This window comes from Sus scrofa, chromosome 6, assembly GCF_000003025.6.
Source record: "Sus scrofa isolate TJ Tabasco breed Duroc chromosome 6, Sscrofa11.1, whole genome shotgun sequence".
In the NCBI taxonomy this organism is placed as follows: domain Eukaryota; kingdom Metazoa; phylum Chordata; class Mammalia; order Artiodactyla; family Suidae; genus Sus; species Sus scrofa.
In genome coordinates, this window is record NC_010448.4 from 169,896,724 (window position 1) to 169,924,041 (window position 27,318).

Here is a 27,318-nt window from a genome sequence, read left to right on the forward strand (position 1 = left end):
TAACTCCCACCCACTCGTGAGGAGGGGGCTTCTCCCTCCCCCCGACCCGGACACCAAGGGCCTGTCAAATAAAATGCTTTACCCAAAGTCCCGCAGAGACGGGGCTGGGACTGGGGCTGCAGGGCACACCTGCGGTCAGGAAGGAGAAGCCAGCTGGATTTGAGAAGTGGGGAAGGAAGTGGAGGAAGGGCAGGAGCCTCGGGGGTGGGTTTTACTCCAGTAAATCCTGGTGGAGCAGGAATGAGCACAAGGAGGGGCTCGGACCCGACCACACATCCACCCACCGCGATGGGACAGCTTTGCAGAGGCAGACCAGACACCTGAGCAGATGGAGGTGTTTCCGCCTAGCAGACCGCCACCTGCAAACACACCTCAGAACACTGCCGTTGCCTGTCCTTTGTCTGCTTCTTAGGGAGGGTGTCCTGACCAGGAAGGAGGCACGGTTGGGCGGTGCCTGCCTGAGACTGAGCCCCCCTGGTTATCCCCGGGGGGCCAGGGAGGCAGGAGCAACCAGCCTACCAACCAGGTGAATCCACAGGCCCCCGGAGTGGGGAAGCGGTCGGGTCTCTTTGAGCTGAAGTTTTCTCACCTGGAAAACAGAGATAAGGAAACCCAGGAGTTGCTGCTGTAGCTCAGTGGTTTAAGAACCCGACAGTGTCTCTGAGGATGCGGATTTGATCCCTGGCCTTGCTCAGTGGGTAAAGGATCTGGCATTGTTTTGGTCACAGAAGCGGCTTGGATCTGGCATTGCTGTGGCTGTGGCATAGGCCTGGAGCTGCAACTCTGATTCGACTCGTAGCCTGGGAACTTCCATATACCACAGGGGTGGCCCTAAAAAGAAGAAGAAGAAGAAAGAAAGAATGGAAGCAATGAGGCCCTACTGTACAGCACAAGGAACTATATCCAGTCTCTTGGGATAGAACATGATGGAAGATAATGTGAGAAAAAGAATGAGTATATATATGTGTGACCAGATCACTTTGCTGTACAGCAGAAATTGGCACAACATTGTAAATCAACTATACTTGAATAAACAATTTTTTAATGTAAAAAAGTGTGAGATATCTCAATAATGATGCTTAGGTTGAATTTTTATGTCAGAATAATATTTCATATATATTGGGTTACATAAAATATGGTCCTAAGGTATGTCCCCTATTTTCCCTCTTACATTTTTAAGGTCACTCGGAGAAAATCTGAGATTGCACACGTCTCACCGATCACTGTTGGACCGTGCGGGCCTCAAATGTAGGAGGAGATGGGGCTGCCCCGCTCTGTGCAGAGAGGATGCAGCTGAATTCTGGAGGCCTCTTCGGCGGGTGGGGGGCGAGGAGGGTGAACCGAGCCTGGCGGATCCTTCTCAGGAGGGGCTTGCATGGAAGGTAGAAACGCTTGATCACATGGAATGAAAGACCTTCTCACCCTGGGAGGCGCCGGAGCATCTCCGGGCAGAGTGGCTGCCTCGCTGGGGCGGGTCAGGACAGAGGGGTTCCTGAGGGTCCAGCCTAATAATAAACACGCGTGACGGCCAAGGAGCATCTGCCACGTGTCAGTGGAGGGTCCTACGTGATTACCACTCCTCTCAGCCACCCTGATGAAGCTGCACGACTTCCCCCGGAGCGGCTAGGGAAACGGAGGCTCAGAGCGAAGGAGTGGACGGGAGCCTGGCCCGAGGATGCACCACCGGGCCGAGCTGGGATTTGAACCTGGTGCGCCCGGCTGCCGTGCCTGCGGGCCTGGAGCGTCCCCCTTGGAGAGCCAGGGGGCAAGGGCCAGTGGAGCCTGGGGACCGGCCTCTCGTTCGCGGGCAGCCAGGCCCCACCGGGCTCTCCAATTAGTGAGAGCAGCGAAATCAGAGGCAGCAACAAAGCTCTGCTAATGAGCTGCCACATTAAACAATGAGTCACACTTCCATACGGCGCCGCTCCAGCCCTAACCCGGAACAAACAAGCTGTGAGAAACAGTTTACAAAACAGCGAGGTGTGACTGTCTCCCTGCTGCCGCCCGCCGCTGCCACCGCCACCGGCTCGGCAGCCCCCGCAGAGCCCGCCGCCCGCGGGCAGCCCCGGGCGCGGGGCCGGGCCCGGAGGGCGCCCAGCCCGGGGCTCCGCGTCTCCGGAGGAGCCGGGCCACGGGCGCGGGGCAGCCTCACGGCAGTCCGACCCCCCCCCCCTAAATGCGGGGGGCTCTCTGGTCCGGCCACGCCGGGACCTGGGGCGGGAAAGGTAATCGCTCGGGTCGCAGTTCCTTTATCTGTGTTACGGGGATGATAAAAATATCGAATAGCTCATTTTCCAGCTGTGCTGCTTCCATGTGACCCGCACAGGAACTGCCTGGTACCCGGTAGGTGCGCGGTAACCGCGGGTCCTTCCTCCCCCTTCCCCGAGCAGGGAATCCCAGAAGCTCCCAGGAGCAGTGACTGATGTCCTTGTCCCGTCCTAGCTTTCACTTGTGCCTGCCCCTGACCTGCCCCTCCTGAGCGGCGGGATTCTGTGGGCAGGAGCTGCCTCACTGTGACACGCCCAGGTTAAGCACAGGAGAGGTGGGAAGAGCCACAGGCTTTGGGGATGGATCCTTCCTCTGGTCGTTATTGGCTGTGGGATCCCAAGCAGCTATGGTAAGAACCATTTCTTTCTCTTTTCTTTCTTTCTTTCTTTTTTGTATCCAGAATCTGTTTCTTACTAACTGAGTCTAACACTTGACTGACGCCATGTAGTTTTGTCATCTGTGGAAGGGAATAAGAGACATTTACGAAGGCAAAAATAGTAATAACAAAAGCTAAGCACTTACCATGAGCCAGTTCTGTTCTCAGTGTTTACAGGTATTATCATTTTTTATCATGATCCTTCCACCTGCAGCACGTGGAAGTTCCCAGGCCAGGGATTGAACCCACACCGCAGCAGTGACCCACGCCACAGCAATGACAATGCCAGGTCCTTAACCTGCTAAGCCACCAGGGAACTCATATCATGATTTTTTGGAGGAAGTTAACATTATTAATCTAAGTTGATAGATAAGACATCGGATATAAGAAAAGTTAAGGAGTTTATAGAAGATTTAGATTGTTTTCAGTAACTTAACTAGCAACCCTAAGATTAGAAACAAAGCAGTCTGTCTTCACCATTGTGAGCAGCTAGTATAACCTGATATACCTACCATTCCTTGAAGCCTGCCCTGTGCAAGACAAGGTGCCAAGGGCTGCATGGGCATTATCTCATCTCACCCAGTGGGTTATTATCCCATCTCACAGGCAAGGAACTCGATTCCCAAAGCAGTGAAGTAGCAGGGTGTGGTGGCTTGGTAATGTGTGACTCAGCTCAGTCGGACTACATTTCCCAGGATTCCCTTTGCTCTACAGTCCTGCTTAGACTCTCCCAGTGGTTCGGCTTCTCTAATTGAACCCTGAGTGATACACATGACAGAGGTTCCACAGTATATTAGTGATGGAGCTGGAACTGCCTGTCACTCAGCTCTAGATTTTTCAACGATTCTACTCTGATGATAATAGTGGATACTTACATAGTAACTATATGCCAGTTTTATCTCATTTAATTCTCATAAAAACCCTATAAGGTAGCTTAATTATCATTCTATTCTTACAGGTGAGGAGACTGAAGCACAGAGGTTAAATAATTTGTTCAAGGTCACACAACTAATAGAGGGGAAGCTGAAAGTCAAACCCATAAGTCTGGCTACACAATCCATCTTTTCATCTGTTACAATGGTCTACATTTCAGCTCCACTATAACTCATTCTCTGAGCCCCAGTTCTTCTCAATCTGTAAAGTGGGGATAATCATCACTAATATATAAGATTATAGTGATAATTAAATGTGAAAATGTAGTTACAGGGCTTCTGGGAAGCTGAAACAACAGGGAATGAATTTACCCTCTGCCCTGAGCAACTGAAATGCTAGATAAAGTAAATGAAACAACAGTTTTCAGACACTGAACATCAGGCAGCACAAAATAGCAATCCCTGCGAGAGGAGAAACTAATGAGGTGAGCCCTACGATTGCCAGCTTCTGCCTGGGGAGAGTTTCCAGGCTGCAGCAGAGGGAGCAGGGTCCCAGCTGTCTCTTTGCTTTGAGGAGCCAGAGCAGGGAGTCCTGGGAGGCCAGAGCAACTAGAGTTCATAGGGGAAAGAACTGCAGAGACAAGAGCTCTGCAGAGAGAGAGCTCCAACGACCTGTAGAGAGCTTCCCTCAGGTCTTCAGCTGAATATTTAATAGCACTTGTATGTGAGGAAACTACCCAAGTTTGAGGAAAGAACCTCTCAAAGGAGCATAGGAAACAACTTCTGAAGTACATACAAGACCTGCAATGATTTGTATCCCTACCAACCAGAGTGAAAAACCTCCTAAATCATGAAGCATCAAGTTGATTCCTTAGAGGGCGTTGCTTCTGCAGTGGAAAAAAAGAGAGTGGTCCTGCCTAACAAAGTTGAAAACCAAACCTCAACAGAATCAAACTCTTTTCAAGTAACTCGACTGCATCCCAGAACAAAGTTCAAGAGTATTTGATGTATAAAATTAAAACGGCCAGCACACAACAAGGTAAAATTCCCCAGGTCTGGTGTCCAACCAAAAAATACCATGGATGCAAAAAAGCAGGATAATACAACCCGTAATGAGGAGGAACTTTAATTAATAGAAACAGACCCCCAATAAACAGATGATAGCATTAGTAAACAAGGACATTAAAACAATGTAACAATGTAACACTAGTCCATATGCCCAAGATGATAAAGTAAGGACCGATCAAGTTAAGCAGATACTGGGGAAAAAAACGGCCCAAGTTAAACTTCTAAAAATAAAAAATTACAATATCTGAGATGAAAAATACATGGATGGGACCAACAGCAAATTTGATAACACATCAGAAAAAAAAAAGGATTCATAAATTTGAAGACATAGCAATGAAAGTATCCAAAATGCAATGGAGACAGGAAAAAAGTTTTAAAAGACAGACCATCAATGAGGTATGAGACAACTCCAAGAGCAGCTATTACTACATGTAACTGGAGTCCCCAAAAGAAGAGGGAAGCAGAAGACCATCTGAAGAAATAATCATCAGAAAAAATTTCCAAATTTGATAAAAAGTACAAATCATGGATTCAAAAATCTTCATAAAAATCAAGCACAAGAAACATAAACAAAACTTCACTAAGGCAATATTATTATTATAACTTTATAATAATCAAGTTGCTTAAAACCAGTGATAAAGACAACATCTGAAAAGCAGCCAAAGAACAAGAGACATATTGCATACAAAGGAATAAAGACAAGAATAACAGCAGACTTCTCACTGGAAAGAATTCAAGTCAGAAAACCGTGGTACAACGGTCTGTAAAGTATGGAATGTGTAAAACAAAACAAACCCCATCAATCTGGATTTCTATATCTAGTGAAAATATACTTTAAACAAAGGTAAAACAGATTTTTTTCCAAAATGAAAAAACCTGAAATAATCACTAGAAGATTTGCACTATGAGAAATGTTAAAATGTGGGATGGACTGGGAGTGTGGGGTTAATAGATGCAAACTATTACATTTAGAATGGATAGGCAATAAAGTCATACTGTATACCACAGGGTGCTATGTCCAGTCTCCCGGGATGGACCATAATGGAAAATAATATCTTAAAAAAGAATGCATATATCTGTATAAGTGAGTCACTTTGCCGTACAGCAGAAATTAGCACAACATTGCAAATCCACTATATTTAAAAAAAAAGAGGGAGATGTTAAAGAAAGCCCTTGAGACACAAGGAAAAATGGCACCCAATGGAGATCTGGATCCACACAAAAGAACAAAGATTTTTGGAAGCGGTAACCATGCAGGAAAGTATCAGATACTTTTGTCTTATTTGAAATAATCTTTTGGCGCTCCCACTGTGGCAGAGTGGGTTAGGACTCTGACTGCAGCGGCTCAGGTTGCTGCAGAGGTGTGGGTCAGTCCCTGGACCAGCACAATGGGCTAAAGGATACAAGGTTAAAAGATCTGGTGTTGCTGAAGCTGTGGCATGGGTTACAGCTACAATTCAGCTTCAGTCCCTGGCTTTGGAACTTCCATATGCCACCAGGGCAGCCATTAAAGTATAAAATAGGAGTTCCCATTGCGGCTCAGTGGGTTAAGAACCCAACCAGTATCCATGAGGATGCAGGTTCAATCCCTGGCCTTGCTCAGTGGTTTTAAGTATCTGGCATTGCCATGAGCTGTGGTGTAGGTTGCAAATGTGGCTTGGATCTGGTGTGGCTGTGGCTGTGGCTGTGGCATAGGCCAGCAGCTGTAGCTCCAGTTCCACCCCTAGCCCAGGAACTTCCATATGCAGCAGGTGCAGCCCTAAAAAATAAAATAAAATAAAATAAAATAAAATAAAATAAAATAATCTTTCATTTTGGCCACACTCATGGCATGTGGAAGTTCCCAGGCTAGGGAATCAAACCTGCACTGCAGCAGCAACTTAAGGCACTGCAGTGACAATGCCAGATCCTTAACCCACTGTGTCAAAAGAGAACTCCTAAAATAATCTTTAAAAGATAATTTATTGGTTAAATAAAAAAATTCCAGGTTTATAATATATATAGAAGTAAAATATGTGACAAAAATAGCATAAAGTCTGGGAGAAGGGAAATGGAAGCATACTATTGTAACGTTCTTAATTCAAACATTAATTGGCATAATAAGAAAGGTAGACTGGGATAAGTTAAAGATGTATACTAAAAATCCAAAATCAACCACTAAAAAAAAAAAAAAAAAATACAGGTAATTAAGCCAATGAGGGACATAAAATGAAAAATTTTAAAAATATCCAATCAGGAGTTCCGGCTGTGGTGCAGTGGGTTAAGAATCCAACTGCAGTGGCTCAGCTCACCGCAGAGGTATGAGTTTGATTCTCAGTGTGTTTAAGGATCTGGCATTGATGCAGCTGAGGTGTAGGTCACAGCCATGGCTCAGATTAAATCCCTGCCCTAGGAACTTCCATGTGCGGAGGGTGCAGCCATTAAAAAAATAAAAATTAAAAGTACCCAATCAGAAAAAGAGGGAAAAGGGATAGAACACAGAGGAAAATAGAAAATAAGTAAATAGCAAGCAGACAGATTTAAACTCAATCATATCAATAATCACACTAAGTGTAAATGGCCTAAACCACCATTAAGAGGCCAAGATTGTCAGATTGTTTATCCAGAGCAAGATCCAACCATATATGCTTGCAAGAAGCCCATTTATAAATTGAAATTCTGTCAAAAACTGATGGAATTGCAAGGATAAATGGGAAAATAAAAATTATATTTAGAAATATATCAATATCCCTTTCTCAATAATCACTAGAAGAAGAGGCAGAAAGTCAGCAAGGATATAGTAGACTAGAATGACACATTTCGCCTAAATGACATTTATAAAACATTTCATCAAACGACAGTAGAGTACACATTTTTAAAGGGCACATAAAACATTGACCAAGATAGGCCGTATTCTGCCCATAAAACAAGTTTCAATAAATTTACTATTAGTCGAAGTATGTTTTCTGACTACAATGAAAGTAGAGATCAACTTTAAAAACATATCTGGAAAATCATCCAAATATTTGGAAATTCAATAAGATACTTCTAAATAACCCATGGGTCCAAAAAGAAAATGAAAGCGACATTAGTATTCTGAACTGAATGAAAATGAAAATGCATGTCAGAATGTGTGGAACGACAGGAAAACAGTGGTTAGCAGAAAATGTATAAGACTAAACTCCTATGATTAGAAAAAAAAAAGGTTTCAAATCAGTGTTATCAGCCTCCAAAGAACTAGAAAAAGAAGAGTAAATTAAACCCAAATCAGCAGAAGAAGAAAAAAAAAAAAAAGATCAGAGCATAAATCAATAAAATAGAAACAGAAAAGTAATAGAGAAAATCTATACAATCAAATCTTGTTGTTTTAGAAGATCGTTTTTCCGAATGGCTCTTGAAAGAAATACCAAAGGAACAGAATGCAGCTGAGCACCAGCCCCGGAGTCTGACGGCCCTCGACCTCAGTTACGGCTCCACGGTATCCGCCTCGTGACCTGGGGTGGTCCATCCCGCAGTTTCCTCTCGTGTGAAACAGAGAAACTTGCCTTTTATTTCCATATCCAGGTACATTTTCTCTTATTATGCTTTGCTTTATTGCATTTTCTTTTTTCTGTTTTTCCAAACTGAAGGTTTGTTTCAACCCAGTGTCAAACAAGTCTACACACACACCATTTTCCCAACTGCGTTTGCTCATTGTGTGTCTCTGTGCCGTAGTTTGGAGATTCTCAAAATATTTCAAGCCCTCCGCCAAGGAAAGGTGGGGGCTCAGATAACAGTTAGTCTTTCCTTAGCAAGGAAGTAGTTTTAATTAGGGTACGTACATTGCCGCTTTGGACTTGATGCTATTGCACACAGTACACTACGGTACGTAACTTTACATGCCCTGGAAAGCCAAAAACTCATGTGACTTGCTTTATTTCACTGTTCACTTTATTGTGGTGCAACACAGATTGCCAGTGGTGGTGAAAAATGTAATACGGTTGGTCCTTTGTATCCGTGGGTTCCACATCCGCAGATGAAACCAGCTCCAGAGCATGTTCTGTGTTTACCCTCTGTGGCTGGCTGAATGCTCGAATTGGGACACCCTGGATGAGGGGAGCCAGTTTTGGGCCTTGACTCAGATGTAAATACCTGAGGTGGGTCCTGGAGTCAGTCCCCTGCAGATACCAAGGGGCGACTGTAACCCACGGAGCTCAATGTGTCAGTATTTATCAAAAGTTTACATGTATTTACTCTTTGCCCAACATTTCAAGTTCTGAGATTCTATTTTCTTCAGTAGGTCTTTTGAGATATGATTCCCATAGCATTAATTCACCACGTAACACATAAAATTCAATGACTTAATTTATTCGCAGAGTTAGACAACCATGACCACAGTCTATTTGGAAAGATTTCCGTCTCCCCCCAGAGAAACTCCATACCTATCAGCAGTCACTCCCATTGCCTACCCATCCCCTCAGCAGACAGCCCCTCGCCTAGTTTCTCTCTATGCAGGTTTGCCTACTCTGGACATTTCGTGTAAATGGAATCACACAATAGGGGAGGCTTCGTATCTGGCTTCTTTCACTGAGCATAACACTTCCAGGTTTAGTCTGTGTTGCAGCATGTGCCAGCACTTTACTGCTGTTAATTGCTGAGTAATAGTCCACCGTACGGATATATTTCATGTTTATCCATTATTAGTGGATGGACATTTGGACTGTTTCTGAATTTTGGCTATTAAGAACAAGGCTGGGGAGTTCCCGTCGTAGCTCAGTGGTTAAAGAACCCAACTAGTATCCATGAGGACGTGAGTTCAATCCCTGGCCTTGCTCAGTGGGTTAAGGATCCTGCGTGGCTGTGGCTGGGGTGGAGGCCAGCAGCTGCATCTCCAGTTAGACCCCTAGCCTGGGAACCTCCATATACCACGGGCGCGGCCCTAAAAAGACAAAAGACAAAAAGAAATAAAAAGAACAAAGCTGTTAGGAACGTTCACGTGCACGTTTTTGTGTGGACATACATTTTCATCTCTCTTGAGGGAATAAGCAGCAGTAGAATTTCTGGGTTAAATGATAATTCTGTGTCTAGCTGTTTTAAGGACTTCCAGACTCTCTTCCAAAGTGGCTGCGCCATTTTATATTCCCACCACCAATTTACGAGAGTCCAGTTTCCCCACACCCTCACCAGCGGTTCAGGACTGAATTTTTGTATGTCCTCCTCCCCCCTTCCTGCCAAATTCACGTGTTGAAGCCCTAATCTCTCGTTTGGGTGTATTTGGAGGTAGGGCCTGTGAGGAGGTGAAAAATTAAATGAGGGCATAAGGGTGGGGCTCTAATTCTGTAAGACTGCCATCCTTATAGGAAGAGACTCAGAGGGGTGTGTGTGTGTGTGTGTGTGTGTGTACGTGTGTGTGTGTGTGTACACACCTGCGCGTGCACAAAGGACCCGTGTGAGCGTCATACAGATGGCGGCATCCACGAGCCAGGAAGAGCGGTCCTACCAGAAGCCAAGTCGCCACAAACCTCAATCTTGGACTTTGCTGACTCCAGAACTCTGAGAAATAAATTTCTGCTGTTTACACCAAACAGCCTGCAGTATTTTGTTGCACAGCCTGAACAAACCACAACCACACATCATCGTCTGTCTTTTTTATGACACTGTCCTGGTGAATGTGAAGCGGTGGCTCCTTGTGGGTTTGCTCTGTGTTTCTCTAATGGCTAATGAGGGTGAGCATCTTTAGTGATTTCTTATTTTTTTACTGTTTTTGGTTTTTAGGGCCACAGATGCAGCATATGAAAGTTCCCAGGCAAGGGGTCAAACTGGAGCTACAGCTGCCGGCCTACACCACGGGCACAGTAAGGCCAGATCCGAGCCACGTCTGCGACCTACACCACAGCTTGTGGCAATGCTGGATCCTTAACCCACTGAGCGAGGCCAGGGATCGAGCCCACATCCTCGTTTGTGCTAGTCCAGCTCGTAAGCTGCTGAGCCACAGCGGGAACTCCAGTGAACATCTTTTGACATGCTTATCAGCCTTTTGTAATCTTCTTTAGAGACATGTCTGTTCAAATACATGGCTCATTTTTTTTCCCATCTGGGTATCATTGTATTGGCAAGCCTACAGATACTCTTACACCCATATGAAATTGATGCAGACAAAGCTTGTTTGTTGCAGCAGGTAGGAAATAACCCTGGTTCACCACTGGGACTGTGCAGTTCATCTGCCCTGTGGAGTATTACATAGCTGTGAAAAAGAGAATAAGGTCACAGAGTAGTTTACAAAAAGTACCTCAGGATACAGTGTTCAATGAAAATAAGTAAGATGTAGAACTATACATAGTGTTCTTCCTTTTTTTTTTAAAGAAAGAGGAAGAAATAGAAATATACATTCTTATTACTAACTTACATTGCAATAAGGAACCACTGGAAGGATCCATAATGAATTTTTTTTAAGGGATTACAACTGTGGTGGAAGGTGGATGATGGGGTCAGCGAGAACAGAGACAAAACTGAGATGCCTTATTGTATAGTTTTATACATTATTTTGATTTTTGAAGCATTTAAATGTGTTACTTAACCAAAAGACTAAAAACAATTTTTTGGCCATGTCCACAGTGCAAAAGTTCCCAGGCCAGAGATGGAACCCAAGCCACAGCAGTGACAATGCCAAATCCTTAACCCACGAGGCCGCCAGGGAACTCACAGACACTAAAAATTTAAATATGAAAAATTTTAAATTTCCGTAAAGTGTCTGGCTCCTAATAGGTGTCTCCTCTGGATGTCGCCTCCTTCCGTCCCCAACAGATGGACGTCCTTCATCTATGGGAGGAGGGTAGGGCACGGCCACACACTGTTCCCAGCTTAAGTTGCTGTGGAAAGGGAAGAATTTTCTCACCCAGCATTGTGGATAAAAATCTCAAGGAAGGACTCCAATTTTCTCTGCTTGAGTCACATGCTCATCCTTGTGGCAAGAAGCAGGCAGTGCAACCCAATGCCCATCAGATCCAGACGTGCAGCAGAAGTGTCATTTCTTCAGAGGGAGAAGGATACCATCATGGGGTGAGGGCCCGTGTGCAGCCAAAGCCACGGGCATCTGCTTCCGCAGGGGAGACGGGCGGTATAAAAAGGCGGCTCCTAGAGTGTGGTGCCTGTGCCGTAGGTGGGCGCAGTGTGCTGCGGGAGCCCGGGAGAGGTGGCAGCCTGGCCAGGAAGACGCCTTGGAAGTGGGGAAGCTGTGACTGCTTTGTGGATGACGAGGGGAACATCTTCGGGGAGGAAAAAGAACGTGGAAAAGTGCTCCAGGCAGAGGGAAAGGCAACGTGAGCAAAGACCAGGCAAATAAAATAATGCTAGGAGCTGAATTGTGCGCCCCCCAGATTTATACGTCAAAGCCCTAAAACTCAGTCCCTCAGAGTGTGCTGGATTTGGAGAGGTACGTAAGTCACAGAGAGGCCGTCAGGCTGAGCCCTACTCCAACCTGACTGCTTTCTTTATAAGAAGGGAATCTGCACACGCAAGGGAACAGCAGGGGTGGGAGAGCACGTCGGAAAGACCCTGTGAAGACAGCAAGAAGGCGGCCGTCTGCAAGCCAAGGAGAGAGGCCTCAGGAGAAGCCAAATCTGCCAACGTCTATTGCCTATCCTGACTTCTAGCCTCTGGAACATTGAGAAAATTAATTTCCCTTGTAAGTCCCCCAGCCTGCCGTCTTTGTTATGGTGGCATGAGTTGACCAAGGCAGGCAGCATGAGGCATTTAGGAATTTCGGGCTGCTTTGCCTTCCCAGGCCACAAGGTGTGAGGCAGGAGTGGCAGGTGCTTGTGCAGGACAGTTATGAGCACAGCTTTGATCTGATAAGCATGTGGTTTAGTGGAAATAAAAGGAGCTCATGTTTCTGAGTGTCTGTTCTGCCTAATCCTCTCCATACAGTCACTGGCTAGATGCTCACGACGATCCTCCAAGCGCTGTTATCACCCCCCGGGTACAGTAAAGAACACTGAGGCACAGAGAGGTTGAGTGACGTGCCCAAGATCACACAGCCAACAAGCGATGAGGCTGGGATTAGAACCCAGGCAGATCCGATTCTAGTCCTAAGGAGGAGGACACACGGAATCTGGGGGCTGCCTGAAAGTGGGCAATGGAGGAGGACGTGGACAATGACGGGTTTTGAGCCCAAGTCCCTAGCGTACAGTGGTACGCAGGCTTCCAAGACCCGGGAGGGGCTGGCCTTGAGACCTGGGAAGTAGCGTAACACAAATAAGCCAGTACATGAGACTCGAAGCCAAAGGCGGGGGCTCCAGTCCCAGCACTGCCTCTACGTGTGGCTGTGGGCAAGGGCTTCAGCCCTTCTGGAGCTCGATTTCCTCACCCGGGAACAGCAGTGATATATCCATCTCAGATACCCGGTGAATGAGAGCTAATGTTATTATTTTCTGGAAATCCTCGAGTCACAGCTGCTGTTGCCGTTACAGCCACAGGAGGGCTGGGAGGTGTTGTGCTCTCTTGGACGTGCCTCCAGACAGGCTGCTTCCTGAAGCCCTCTCCCCACCCCAACCGGGGCAGCCCTTCCATGCTTCCCGCCTGCTTCCTCCTGGAAGCCCTCCCACTGCTGCCACTCAGGGGCCACTGACACTTTAACAATTTCTCTCTGAGGAGTTCCGTCGTGGCTCAGTGGTTAACAAATCCAACTAGGGTCCAGAAGGTTGTGGGTTCGATCCCTGGCCTCGCTCAGTGGGTTAAGGATCCGGCGTTGCCCTGAGCTGCGGTGTAGGTCGCAGATGCAGCTTGGATCCCGTGTTGCGTGGCTGTGGTGTAGGCCGGCAGCTGTAGCTCCAAGTAGACCCCTAGCCTGGGAACCTCCATAAGCCATGGGTGCGGCCCTAAAAAGCAAACAAAATTAAAAATAAAAAAATAGTAATTTGTCTCTGAGTAACTGCTCTGCCCTGGCTGGTTGGTGATGCACCTGCACGGGATAGGAGGGACTCCAGTGACAACTGCGGTCTGTCTCCTTCCTTCCCTCCTTCTCTGTCACCCTTCCTCTAGAAACCTGAGGCATCTGTGCTATCAGGCCCTGCGACATGATTTACTGGGGGGACACGCAACTCCAGTCCTCACTTCCAGACGCCTTTGCGTTCCTAAAATCCGGTGACAAATCGGAGCGCAGGAACGCAACGAGCGTCGGAAGTGGGCCTCTGACGCGCAGGGGGAGCCCGGGAGCCCCCTCTTCACACGCGTGGCCGGTTTCCAGCCTCAGCTCCACCCCCTTCAGAAAGCTCATCCTTCTGGGGGGGGCCTGGCATCTGAACCACAGAGGCTCTCATTTCCCCCGTGTGGGCTTTACAGAGTAAGGACCAGGCGGATTCAATGCAGAGACGACTCCTAGGGTTTGCCTTGCCCTCCGCTAAGGAATAAGGACTAATTAAGCACCTACTGAATGCCGGGCCCTGTACTAAGCAAGAGAAAATAAAAGACTTAGGGAGACAGCACATCCCTGGGTGCTGAGGGCAGGGCAGGGAGGTGGGCTGGGAATCCCGGGACTAGCCCCCAACCCCTACACTCCCCCTACCTCTGTCTCCTCGGGAGGGAGAGGCTAAGGGAGGGCAGACCTGGCTCAGACCCGCCTGGGGGCGGGGCTTCTGTGCCCCGCCTGCCTCATCCTGTCACACTCCGCAGTCACACTTCTTAAATGAGATAATCCGAGCCAAGCACTTAGCATCCTGCCTGGCAAACAGCAGCTCTTGACAAATGCCTCCCCGGCCCCACCCGTGGTCTGTCCTGCACACGCCTCCTCCCTCAGGGTTTCAGCGGCGCTCTGACACCCGCGTGCCGCTCACTCTCCAGATGCCTCTCATCCCCCAACTATACAGACACACACACACACTCACAGGGGCACCTGCGACACGGCCCTACACACTCCTCCACCTACCCCATTTTCTCTCTGTCCTGAACCTGCCCTGGCCGGCTCCTGGAGGGGCCACGTGGCCCGGGCAGGGCAGCAGGGAGAAGCCTGCTCCCGTGCCCAGCGCCATCCCAGAGGCCTGAGTCTGGAGAATTCTGGAGAAGGGGACCTGAGGCTGGCAGGAAGGGCAGGAGGGGAGGCTGGGGGTGCGGAGGGCTGGGCCGGGCTCACCCCAGCCTGTTCACCTGAGCTGTCTGGAGCCTGAGACCAGCCTCGGAAAGCGGCGCTGGGGGTGGGGGACAGAGGAGGTGGCACGAAGCCTACGGAGCATCCCTGGGACCAGCCCAAGCTGGAAGCAGGGGTTTGGAAGGGCCATCCCTGCCCTAAAAGGCCTCTCCGACCTCAGGGCAGAACCTGGACCCTGTACCCAACCATCTCAAGGATGACGGGGCGGGGCGGGGGGGGAATCAAGGACTTGGCCCCTCCTCCCACCTCCACTCCCACGTGTCACCTGCAAGAACCGTGATCCTTGGGCAGAGTCGGAGACAGAAAGGCTTGGGACAGACAGACATCGGATGGAAAGAAATAAGAATTGTGGCCTGGGCATCAGAAGAGCAGTGGGGGGGCGCTCAGCTCTGGACCCTGGACCCCAGCACACACATAGCACCATCAGGGCACACTCAGCGTGGATGCCTGGCATGGATATACAGACCACAGCACAGAGACACGACCCAGCTCAACAGACACAACCCCAGCACGTGCAGACACACTCTTAGCTACAGTGTGTCGACACCTCACCCAACTCATACCCACAGACACACAACATACTCATGACAGTGCACACTTGCAACAGTGGCACACGGGGCATGTCACTGGACACACCACCCAGCCGAAGCCCCACGCAGCAGCAGAGGTGCTTCCCCTGCGCGCACTGATAACCCAGAAATAAGCACGTACTATTCAGGCAGGAGAGGTGTAGGCACACAGATACACATGATCTCACACACACACACACACACACACACACACACACACACACACACACACACACAGGTTAATAGTGTTCCCCACACTTGGCTAGTCCTGGGGTTCTTCTTCCCTTCTCCCCACTGCCTTCCTGGTCTCTAGGTCCATCCTATGTGTCTCTTCAAGACTTATTAGGCCAGAACTCTTCACTTCTTAATGCTTCTCCATTCCCGGCCTCTTAGCCAAGGATTCACATGCACGCACGCGTGTGCGCACGCACACACACACACACACACACACATTGCACCGTCATGGGGTACCCTGGGGAGCAGCCTCAGGCCAGAGGGTGTGCCCCTGTCACTTTTGGCATCCGGAAGGCCGCGGGGAGGGATTTCAGCAGGTGGTTGCCCCCCGCCAGGACCTGGTCTCCTGGTTCCTCGATCAGACCCACTGGAAGCCCTACCCTTCCGCCTGCTCCTGCTCCTCTTGCTCCCTGCGTGCAGATCCAAAACACACCGTGCTTCCCTGTGCTTCTGTGCAGCTCCCTCTGCCGAAAACACACTCCCACCTCCGGCTGCCAGTGGTCTTTAATTTCATGGACCAGTTACAAACTTCAAGAGAAAGTTTGGGAAATGACAGAAGGTTGCCACCTCTTCGTTCCCTTAAAAATGAGGTTTAAAATACAACTGCCACCCTCTAGCCGTTGTTTTATAGAACGCACCTTATGACCTGGACACCAGCAAAGTAGGAAGGTCACAGCCCGGGATGAGGGCGAGTCCTTCACCTTGAGTGCATTCGCTTTCCCATGAAGCCCCCTGCGTTGCCCTGCTTTTTCTCACTTCACCCAGGAGCCTCTGGAAAAAGATCGGGGTTTGGAACTACCAAGTCCTCCGGTCCCAGGGCACCTCCTCCTGGAGGCCGCCCCCCGGGCTGTCCCGCCACGTGGCATTGTCTCAGCGTCAGGCCCGTTGTCCTCTGTACGCGTAGCACAGTCCTCGTTGCTCACCAAGGGCTCACTCTCTTAAGCACTGCCAGGGCTTGACACGGATTATCTCCTTTTATCCTCATCACTCTGAAAAGTGAACTCTTTTTTTTTGTCTTTTTAGGGCCACACATGTGGCATATGGATGTTCCCAGGCTAGGGGTCCAATGAGAGCTGTAGCTGCTGGCCTCCACCACAGCCACAGCAACGCAGGATCCGAGCTGCATCTGCAACTACACCAGAGCTCACAGCACGTGGATCCTTCACCCACTGAGCGAGGCCGGGGATCAAACCCACGTCCTTATGGATACGAGTCGGGTTTGTTCCCACTGAGCCATGACGGGAACGCCAGGGTGAACATTTCATGTCTCCCCCAGTCCTGCACCCGTGCTAGAGCTGCAGCTCAGGGTGGTGGACAGGACCACAGAGACAAGCCTGGGCTGCGAATCCAGGCTCTTTGCTTCTTGGTAATATGACTGGGGCCGGTCGCCTCATCAATCTGAGTCTCAGTTTTTATCATCCGTGAAATAGGAGCAACAATTCCTGCCTCACATGGCTGTCCTGAGGGAGTGCAGGCAGAGCTCCCAAGTGCCGGGCTCCTGGAAGGTGCTGGACTGTTTGAGTTCGCCCTCCTGTGTCCCCAGGCTTCCCTTCTACCTCATTCTCCTGACTTTCCTCCCATCTTTCCTTGCAGGCTCCTGGGTGAGAACCCACTGCCTTTCTTCCCTCTAAAAGCAGGATGTCCCACAGAACAATCTTTGGCCCTCCTCTGCCTCCAGTCCCAGGATGTATCATCTAGAAACTGACTCCAAAATTTACGTCTCCAGTCCTGCTCGCTCCCCAGGACTCCAAACCTATATGTTCAACAGCCTCCCTGGCCCCAAGGGTCTCTCAGAGCGTATTCATAGAAAACAAGCTTCTCAAGCTAACCCATTCCTCCGCCGATGTCCTCATCTCAGTAAGTCATGCCATTATCACCCAGGTGCTCGAGACAAAAGCACATTTGATTCTTCTCTTTCTCTCACCCCTCAACTACAATCACCAGCAAATTTCACAGCCCCTGTCTCCAAACTGGAGGCTGACCTTTTCATTTCTCTCCCTCTCCATTACTCTCATTGGAGTCCGACTGCCCATCATACCTCGCCCGGTTCACGCCAGCAACATCCTCACTCTTCTCTCTGCGCTGATGCTCACTCCTTTAAAAGACGGCTTTTAAAGAATGTCTTTACGTCAGGTGGGGAGCCCTTCAACCTGGGTCTTTTTCAAGACGGTCTGGGCTACTCTAATCCCTTTGTATGTCCCCATAGCTTTCAGAATGAGTGTGTTATTTTAACAACGAAAAACCTCTCCTTCTGGAGTTTTGACTGAAATTGCTTTGACCCTACAGATCAATTTAGGCGTAACGATGTCCTAACCATGTTGAGTTTTCCAATCCACGAACATCCCATCAGCTCCTTTGCTTCAGTCTTCTTCATTTCACCACTGATTTATAACATTTACTGTAGAAGTTTTGCATGTTTTTTTTCTGCTTCTAAGTATTTTGTGCTTTCATGCAATTATAAATAAGGTTTTTAAACTTTCTCTTCTCCAATTGCTTACAGCGAATATATAGAAATACAGTTGCTTTTTGTATATTACATTTGCATCCTGCAAATATGTTAAATTCTCTTATTAGCTTTGGGAGTTGTTTTGGATCTACATGTAAAGTAGTTTTATTTCTTCCTTTCAGTCTTTATACCTTTTGTTTCCTTTTCTTGCCTTATTGCACTGGTGAGGACTTCCAGTTCAATGCTGGATACACATGATGAGAGCAAGCGTCTTTGCCTTGTTCCCGAAGAGGAGAAAAGCAGTAATTCTTTCACTATGAAGTATGCCATTAACTGTAGGCTTATCAGAGATGTCCTTTATCAGGCTGAGAAAGTTACCTTCTATCCTCATTTGTTACGAGGTATTTTTATTTTTGTTTTTTAAATCATAAATGAGTGCTGAATTTTGTCAACAGCTCTTTTTCTATATCTAATGAGATAATGTTTTTCTCCTTTATTCTGGTAAATTAAATGGATTGGCTTTTTAAAACATTAACCTTTGCATTCCTAGAATAAACCACATTTAGTAATCATGTATTCTCTTTTTTATATACTGCTAAACTTTTTTTTTTCCATTATAGCTGGTTTACAGTGTTCTGTTAATTTTCTACCATACAGCAAATTGACCCAGTCACACATACACACATACAATTTTTTTTCTTTTTGTCTTATCAGGGTCACACCCACAGCAAATGGAGGTGCCCAGGCTAGGGGTCTAATCGGAGCTGTAGCCACCGGCCTACACCACAGCCACAGCAACGTGGGAGCCAAGCCTCATCTGTGACCTACACCACAGCTCACGGCAGCGCCGGATCCTTCACCCACTGAGCAAGGCCAGGGATCGAACCCGCAACCTCATGGTTCCCAGTCGGATTCGTTAACCACTGCGCCACGATGGGAACTCCAATAAATTATTTTTTTAAGTCACTACCTTTTTGGATAGTTGGGCAGAAATACATAGCCAGTAGAATCATTTATGCTGGGCTCCTAAATGAATGTGGGGCGGGGGGGGGGTTGTTCCCTTCTCTTCTAGTTTCTGAAAGAGTTTGTATACCGTTGGCGTTACTTACTCCTTAAGTATTTGACAGAACTGACCAGTGAAATTATCTAGGTGGGAAATTTGCATATTATAAATTCAACTTCTTTAGTAGACATAGAGCCTCCCAGATTTTCTATTTTTTCATACAGAATGGGCTTTTTAAATGTCGACAAATAATATTACTCCCCTTATGGAATCTTCTAACGGCTTCTCCTCGAACTAAGAATAAAATCCAAAGTCTCATTCATACTCTGTAAGGCTCTTTCTGATCTGGGTCCTGCCTGCTTTACGGATCTCACTTGATCCACATTCCTGATATTATGGGGCTGATTCCTTAATGTCATTTAGACTTCAGCCCATGCGTCAGCTCCTTAGGGAAGTCTTTTTCACCAGCAAGTCAAAATAATGTCCTCAGCCATTCTATATCATACTATCCATTAAGAATGGCACCGCAGTTGTCACTTCAGCAGCTCAGGTCGCTGCCATGGCACGGATTTGATCCCTGGCCCTGGAACTTCCACATGCCACAGGTGTGGCCAAAAATAATAAATCTGTGAAACTGTATATCATTTATAACTATCTGACCTTGTCTTTATTATCAGTGAACTCATTATTTCTGCATGGCCTCCACCATGCGGAATTTCAGGTCTTTGTGGCAGTGACTCGTTGGGCTTATTCATAGCTGTGTCCTTGGAGCCTAGAACACCTTGTCAGAGCAGACTTACTGAACTGTTAACTTGTTGTCTGGAGTCCCCAGGCCTGGCACGAGAGTATGTGTGGAGACAATGCTGGCAACAGGGTCTTGAAAAGTCTTGGCCTCTGCTCTAATTGGTGCCTGGAAATGACCAGCATCAGACACAAGAACAGGTAGTTTCCAGTGACCACACCTGCACATAGGCTTTTTTTTCTCCTCCCAGGGTCTGACTCCAGCCTGGCTCCCCCTGCCGTCATCAGCAGCCGGCAGACAGCTTAGAGGCCATTTAGAAGAAGAGATCCAGGTACATCGCCTGGAATCAAAGACGTGGCTACTAGTTCAAGATCAAAAGACTCTCGGTCTATGCGTGCCTTTGAAAAAATCACGCTCTCCCTCTGCCTTTCACCTGACACGCTGGAGACCTCACTCATTTCTGCATAAAGATCCACGCCATGCCGACGTTGCTACGAGTATCTCACATCATACCTTCGTTACAGATGAGGAAACTGAGCCACAGAGAGGCGAAGGGGCACCACCAGGGCCGCAGAGTAAGTTTCAGGAGCTGCTGAAGCTCATAGATTTCCCCCTCGATGTATGATGCCACCAACGAGGGCATCAATTTCAGAGATTAACAGCTGCAAATGCTCGCGTCAAGTCGGCTGCCCCAGCCGCTCTCCGAAGTGCATCTCCAATTCAGGTTTATCTTCATTAAGCAAGTAATTCATTACCGGGCGGTAAGCATTTACATCAGAGTGAGAATATTAAAAAAGTAATTATATTTTTCACAGTGCAGCTTTCTGGGTAAATTGTATGCAAATTGCTGTCTAAATCAGGCCGGCAGAGCCCGCGCGGGTCTCCGTGCTCTTTCAGGGGGTATCTGGCAGGCTGGACTAGTCACCTTCTGCTCACCTCAATGAGTGTCCAACACAGGACCCTGCGTTCCTCAAGGAAAGCTCAACACAGTACTCACTGTTATTTCCTAATCCCTTGGGCCTCAGTTTCCCTATCTACACAATGGGGCCGGAGTTCCCACCGTGGAGCAGCGGAAACGAATCCGACCAGTATGCATGAGGACATGGGTTCGGTCCCTGTCCTCCCTCAGTGGGGCGGGGATCTGACGTTACCACGAGCTGTGGTGTAGGCTGCCAACGTGGCTTGGATCCTGCTTTGCTGTGGCCGTGGCGTAGGCTGGCAGCTGTAGCTCAGACTGGAACCCCTAGCCTGGGAACTTCCATACGTGGTGGGTGTGGCCCTAAAAAGCAAAATAAAATAAAAGGGAGCTCCTACTAGCTCCTCCTGGGACCAAATAAAGGAAAGGCGAAAACAGACTCGAGCACGGGCTCTGCCTGGCATGGACATGAGAGGCGCGCGACCTCAGGAAATGCAAGGCAGCTTTGGCGGCGGGGGGCTGTAGCAATGAGACCCTGATACTTACAGGCCCAGAGAGAGGGTGAGGAGAGGGGCACCAGTGAGGGGTCAGCAGGCCTCCCTTCCTCTCATCCTGGCTCTCGCCAATTCACCATGTGACACCAAATTCACCACTCCTCCCCTCTGGGCTGTGCTTAAGGCCCAGCCGCAATTAAGCGCTGAGGAAGGATCACCCCGCAGGCACTGCACTGACCCCAGCCTCAAGGCGCGAGAAGGTCCATGCACTTGAAGAGCAAGCGTATCCATTCTCTCAGTTTATAGGTGAGAAAAAGAAGCCCAGAGGAGGGAGTGACTAACCCAAGGTCACACATCAGGTGAGTGATGGAGTCAGGACGGGAGCCCCAGGCCGGGGCACTTCTACCGTGTACTGCCAATGCGCACCTGTCACATGGGCACCGCAAGGCCTGTACTGGAAACTGCAAAACATGGTTTGCTCACTTGCACCCCATCGGCTTTATCTCAGGGTTGGAACATAGTCCTGGGATCCCATCTGAGGCGGTTCCTTTCTGGCTGAACCTCAGTTGCTCCATTTGCCAAACGAGGCGGCGGGAAGGGACATCTCCACCCACCCCCCGAAGCCCAGAAGGGAGGGTTGCGATGATACCTTTTCCCTTCCCTCCCTCCGAGAGAAGCCCCGGGAGCTTCCGGGCGCCTAGAGACAGAGAGGCTGGGTCTGCCCAAGGGGGTCTTGGCCCCAGTTCCCAGCACCCTCTACCCACACCGCTGTGATGGTTTGGGGAAGATGCACGGTACCCTCGTGATGCAGGACCCCTGCTGCAGAGCCCAGGCCTTGGGGCCAAGGCTACGCCGGAACAGTCTCAACCTGGGCCACACGCTTCCGTGCAAATGTGGCTACAATGGGGCACGGCGCTGGCACGCCTGGCGGCTTCATGCATGGGTGCTCGGACAGGAAGATCTGGCCGGATAAGGCTCTACCTGGCCACACTTCCTCACGCCGCTAAGGATGTACCTTCAGAACCCTCTACCACGACTAAGTCCTGGGAGGGACACCCAGGCTGTCACACTAGAATACCAGGGCCATCCAGACACAGACCCCTCTGGGAGACACCTATCTCCTCTGCCACCCAGCTCCTCTTCCCAAGCCCTCAGGCGGGCACACTCTCAGGTCCGCACGCGTGGGACAGCTGAAAACTTACTGCCCAGGCCAGAGGCGCAGACACACGTTGCTGCGGCGCCTGAGTCTGTGAGGTCCTTCTGTTCTCATGTCTTCCTCATGCATCGTTTCAGAGCATCCAGGTTCTTAGAGAACAGCCAGGCCAGGGCTCCTGCCTCCTCGCCGCCTTGACATCTCAGAGACACCGCCCAGGCAGCAACCAGCCTCGGACAGAGCCAATGAGGCCTCCTGCCGCCTTCCCAGAGGCTGTGGTTGGGTGGATCTAGGCCTAGCGTGGACTTTCAGAGCTTTCTCTCAGCTGTGAAAATCCTCCTGGGCTTTGGGAATTTCCTCTCCGGCTGGCCTTTCTTTACCTCATCTTTGGGGAAGAAGTTTAAGCCCCCCCAGAAGACCTCACGCCCATGCCTGGCACGGTCAAGCCTTGACCCAGGAGTCAGGAGCCCAAGTTCATGATCCTGGCTCCTGTGCTTACACACTGAGTGCCCCAGGCCCACCTGTGCTCTCTGGTCCTCAGCTTCTCCGGCACCGCGAGGGTGGAGAGGGTGGGGCTGGATGAGGAGGGCAGCATTGAACAGAGCTGCAAAGGTCCCTTCTAGTCTCGGGTTTCTTGGGCTCTGCTGTCCCCCAGGACCAGGGCTAGTGACTGAGGCAGCCAGTCCCCGGACCCCAGTCTCCTGACACCTGCTCTAGCGTTCTCACCCCACTCTGGACTGCTGACTCCCGGCCCCGGCAACGGCAGGGTGGAAGGAGCAGTGACATTTGAACGAGAGAGAGGCAGCTGTGGGGACACGCTCGTCCTGAGGACAGGGATTTCCGTCTGGATCTGAAGTTCCCGCGGGGTCTGCTGCGTACACAGGAGTCGCTTCATAACGATCTGCTAAAACAGTGCCGTCCACTCCTTCCTAGGGTGTAGCCTCGGGCAGGCACCTGGGTGTCTCTGGGTTTTCTCTCACTGTCTTCCGCTGTGAGATGGGGATACCCGCTCGCTCCTGGTTACGGGGGGTCCTGAGGCCCCTGCGAGGCCCTGCGCGGGAAGGGACGGCACCTGCCCCGAGGGGCCCTGCCAGCAGGCATCCCCACCCTCTTCCTCTTCTAGCCTCTTCTAGCAGTGGGACTCCCTGGAGCCCCCTTAGGGAGGAAGGCTCATCACAGGAATGTGATGGGGAGAGCGGTCAGAGGAGGGCCGTGCACGCCAGCATCCTGCCAGGAGGAGGGGCCACGCACGCCAGCATCCTGCCAGAGCCTGGGCTGACAGGAGCGGCTCGCTTCTTATTCTTGCCACATCGAGGGCACAGCGAGGTCCTGAGCAGGCAGCTGGGCTGGGGAAAAGATACACACACTTCCTGGCTCGCCCACAGACACAGGGAATCGTAGCCTCAGAGGTCACCAGCTACAGAGCATCCACCCAGGAGAGGAACCCTGCCTGGCAGCCCTGGCAGCTCTCCCCCAGAACAGGCAGCTCACTGCCTCCCGGGGCCGCCCATTCTGTGGCCAGGCATGGGCTGAGCTAAGCCTGCCTCCCTGGAGATGGCCCCCCCTGGTCCCAGCTCTGCCCTGCGCGGCTACTTGAATGCAGCTGCTCCCTCTGCCCCAGGACCTGCAGACCAACCTGGTACCCACTTCTGCCCTTGACCTCCTGCACCTTCTTTGCAGGCCAGACAGCAATTCAGCTGCAGCTTCTCTAACAGGGCTTTGGATCCCTCACCTGCTCAGACATGTCCCTCCACATCTAGGCATGTGCTCACGTGTGCACACGTGTGTATATGCACCCACACCGGGCCCCCTGCCCGGATGCAGTCCAGCCCGGAAGGGCACATCAGCTCTTCCGCACAGAAGCTGCTTCCCCTTCTCGGTGGCTAGGTCTGCCCTGGACGGGGAGGAGCAGGGAGAGGTGGAGGCAGCCTGAGAGGACGCATCTCCCACCGGGAGCCCTTCCTCTTCCCCCACCCCCTGCCTTCTGCCACTTCTCTATGTCAGGGCCATGCTGATGACACCAGAGAATCCATCAAATGCCACCCCCGTGTCAGGTCATGTCACAACATAATTAAAGCATTAGATCTTCGTGATGAAGCCGTTGCCATCAATTCTCAGAGTGACTGATCCAATCTACGGAAAGGGGAAATTTCTCTCCGCCCGCCACAACTGCCACAGCTGCCTTCCCCTCCCCAAGAAGGGAGGCAGCCCTGCTTGTGCTATTTAGGCCTCTGGACCTCAGGCTGGGGGTCAGGAGCTGAGCCACAAGGGAGGAGTGTCTGGCCTCTGAGTGTGTGCCTCTCCTGCCTGTGGGTCTGCTGGGTACAGCACAGCCTGGAGACCTGGGAATTCCTCTGGGCTCAGTCACCGAGTCACTCTGTGACCTTGGGAAAGAAACTGCCCAGGGAGTTCCCTGGCGACTCAGTGGGTTAAGGACCTGGAGTTGTCACCGCTGTGACTCAAGTCACTGGTGTGGCTTGGGTTCTATCCCTGGCCTGGGAACTTCTATGTGCCATGGGCAAGGTCAGAAAGAAAGAAAGAAAGAAGAGAATCTTTTCCCCAGCCTACCTCTGGATTCTGGTGCCCTCTCCCTTACATGGGACGTGGGGGGGTGGGGAGAGAGGGAGGAAGGTGACTTGACCTCTGAGGATCATGCAGGGGGAGGCAGGTCAAATCCCGACTAGCTGTGCAGCTGCAGTCGAGTTCTCGCCTCTCCTTCTCCTCGCCTCTAGGAAGGGGAAATTAATCAGCCTCACAGGGTTTCCACGAAGCGGAGATAAATGTGAAGGAGACGTAAGGGCCGAGCACGGAAGAAACATCCCAGCCCTCGGCCCTGTCCTCTTGGATTTTAGGTACCGGTAAAGGGACTGGATTCAGGCCTGGTCTTTCCTTGCTCAAGACTGCTAAGCGAGGGTGAAAAAATGCTGGGCCTGCAGTGATAGGGGCACACAGAAGAGGCAGAGCGGGCAGGGACAGAAGAGTTGTCTCTGTCTGTCTCCAGGGCATCAGCATCCAGAAGTCAGATATAGAAGGAACGAGGCTAATGGGAACGAGGGTTCAGGGCTGACACGCGGGAGAGAGAGAGAGGCACGCGCGGGGCAAGGCCATCCCTCTCCGGCTGGCAGGTCCGGAGGGAGGGGAGGTGAGACCCAGGCAAGTGGTCAGAGTCTTAGGAGGTGGTAGCCCAGGCAGAAGCAGGGAGGTGACTGAGAGGCCATGGCAGCAATCCAGGAAGGGATGAGAGCAGCTCAGACTGCGTTTGTGCAGAAGTCACGCAGAAGTTGAGGGCTGAGCCCAAGGTCTTTGGTCTGAGCAACCGGAAGGGAACCATTTATCAAGTTCGAGTAACACTTGGGGAGAGAGAAGGTTTCACATGTAAGACGCCCAGTAGATGCGGTAGACACGCTGAACAAGGAGGACACACAAGCCCAGGGCGAAGATCTGGGCTGAGGAAGCCCACGTGAGCCCGGGAATCGTCGGCAGGTAGACGGCACCCAGGGCCCTGAGCTTGGAGGAGATGCCCCGGGAAAGGAAAGAAGTACAAGGGCCTAGACCCGGGGCACCGCCTCAGGGGGAGGTTGGGAGACGGAGGAGCCAGCCCTGGAGACGAAGCGGGGAGGTCGGTCAGGGAAGAGGAAACAGCCAGGACAGCACGGTTCCCGACAGGATGAAAGGAGACCGTCTGGACGGAGAGGAAGTGATGCCCGAGTCAAGCGGTAGGATGGGAACGGAGAGCTGGCCAGTGACACTGCGGAGCGAGCAGCTGCTGGGTGAATGAACGAGCACTAAACTGAAATTCCACCCGAAGAACTGCGGTGCTGGGTGGGTTCTGGGATGGGACCTGGCCTCAGGGAGGCGAACAAGGCAACAGCAGTCGCTAAGGAGACTTGGGATCAAGCCCCCGCAGCCCAGCGGGAGGCCTTAAACCATTCCAGCCTCAGGCCAGGGAGGCCTTGGGAACGGGGGAGAGACCCCTGAGGGAAATCAGGCACCGCCAGCTGTGGGAGGAGGCTGGCTTCGGAAGCCAGGCAGTGCCTGAAGGTCAAGTCCAACCAGAGAGTCAGGGGCAGAGGCAGAATCCAAACATCACAAAAGCCTGCCGAGAATGCGGTACCTGCCCGGCACCACGCACCCAGAGAAGAGCCCGAGGCCTAGAGCCTGGCCTCTCCGGGACACCGTCTCCGTCTAACGGGGGAGGGAGACGAGAGGATGGCTAAGCCGGGCGCCAGATCGTGCCAACCTTTCCTGACCCCTTTAAATGCCCAGACAAGCTCCTGGGACCCAGATCCGACCAGGCCCCATGAAAAGCACCTCCCTTCTGCAGGGCTCTTCTGTGCCATCCAGGTTTTGAGTGTCTGACTTCCGACCTCCCTTCTTAATAGTCTTGTTTTTGGCTTTGTCCTCTGGATAAAGTCTGCTGAAGCCCGGCAGCTATCCATGCAGGCCCCTAAAGTGGGCTGCAGACCCCGTTAGAGCTCCCAGCCAGCCTCACAGACACCCCTGGCTTCCTCTGAACCTGCTCACACGCCAGTCCCATCCCCGCCGTGCTTCCTTTGTGTGGATGACTCAGGATCTCGACTCTCTGGGCCACATACGAGCTCCTCCAGTCTGGCAGGCAACTTCAGCGAGTGCCACCCTTCCCCCCCCCCCCCCCCCGCCCCCGCGCGCGGCAGCCAGCCCCTCAGGCTCAAGCCTCAGGCCCCCAAATCACCAGAGCTGACTGCGAGCATTGTTTTCCCAGTTAGGCCCTTGGCTCTGCTCAGCAAGGAGCCGATTCAACTTCCTGGCTACGAGGTGTGTCCACTGAGCTCTGGGGCCCTCCTGGCCCCGCCCCTTCGAGCAGTGCACCTGCTCTACTTAACCTCACCCCTTGGGTGGGACGCAGATGGCACAGGATAAAAACAATAGCTGTGGGAGCCCAGAAGAGGGGCGGACTGATTCTAGCCCAGGGGTTGTGAGGCTTCTTCCCGAGGATGGTACATTCAGGCTGGGGGGAGGTGGGTGAGTTTGGGGCAGGTATGGATATCGCCGTGGGGTCTGGGGGAAGGCCTCCCGGACGGAAGACTGAGCATGAGCAA

The 27,318-nt window shown here is 50.8% G+C and overlaps 1 protein-coding gene across 16 annotated transcripts in view; it reads right to left on the bottom strand.

Moving 5' to 3' along the window:
- The window catches only part of LOC102166622, a 116,969-nt gene that overhangs the window by 12,273 nt on the left and 77,378 nt on the right, over window positions 1–27,318 (bottom strand). Inside the window, exons 3-4 of one of the 16 annotated variants that reach the window (XR_002345264.1) lie at window positions 1,218–1,370; window positions 372–589 (exon numbers count right to left, since the gene is read on the bottom strand). The exons of 14 other annotated variants lie outside the window; for them this stretch is intronic. The gene's annotated coding sequence lies outside the window, so the exon portion shown is untranslated. The remainder of the gene's footprint in view (window positions 1–371; window positions 590–1,217; window positions 1,371–27,318) is intronic. One more of the 16 variants, XR_002345262.1, reaches the window with a different exon arrangement.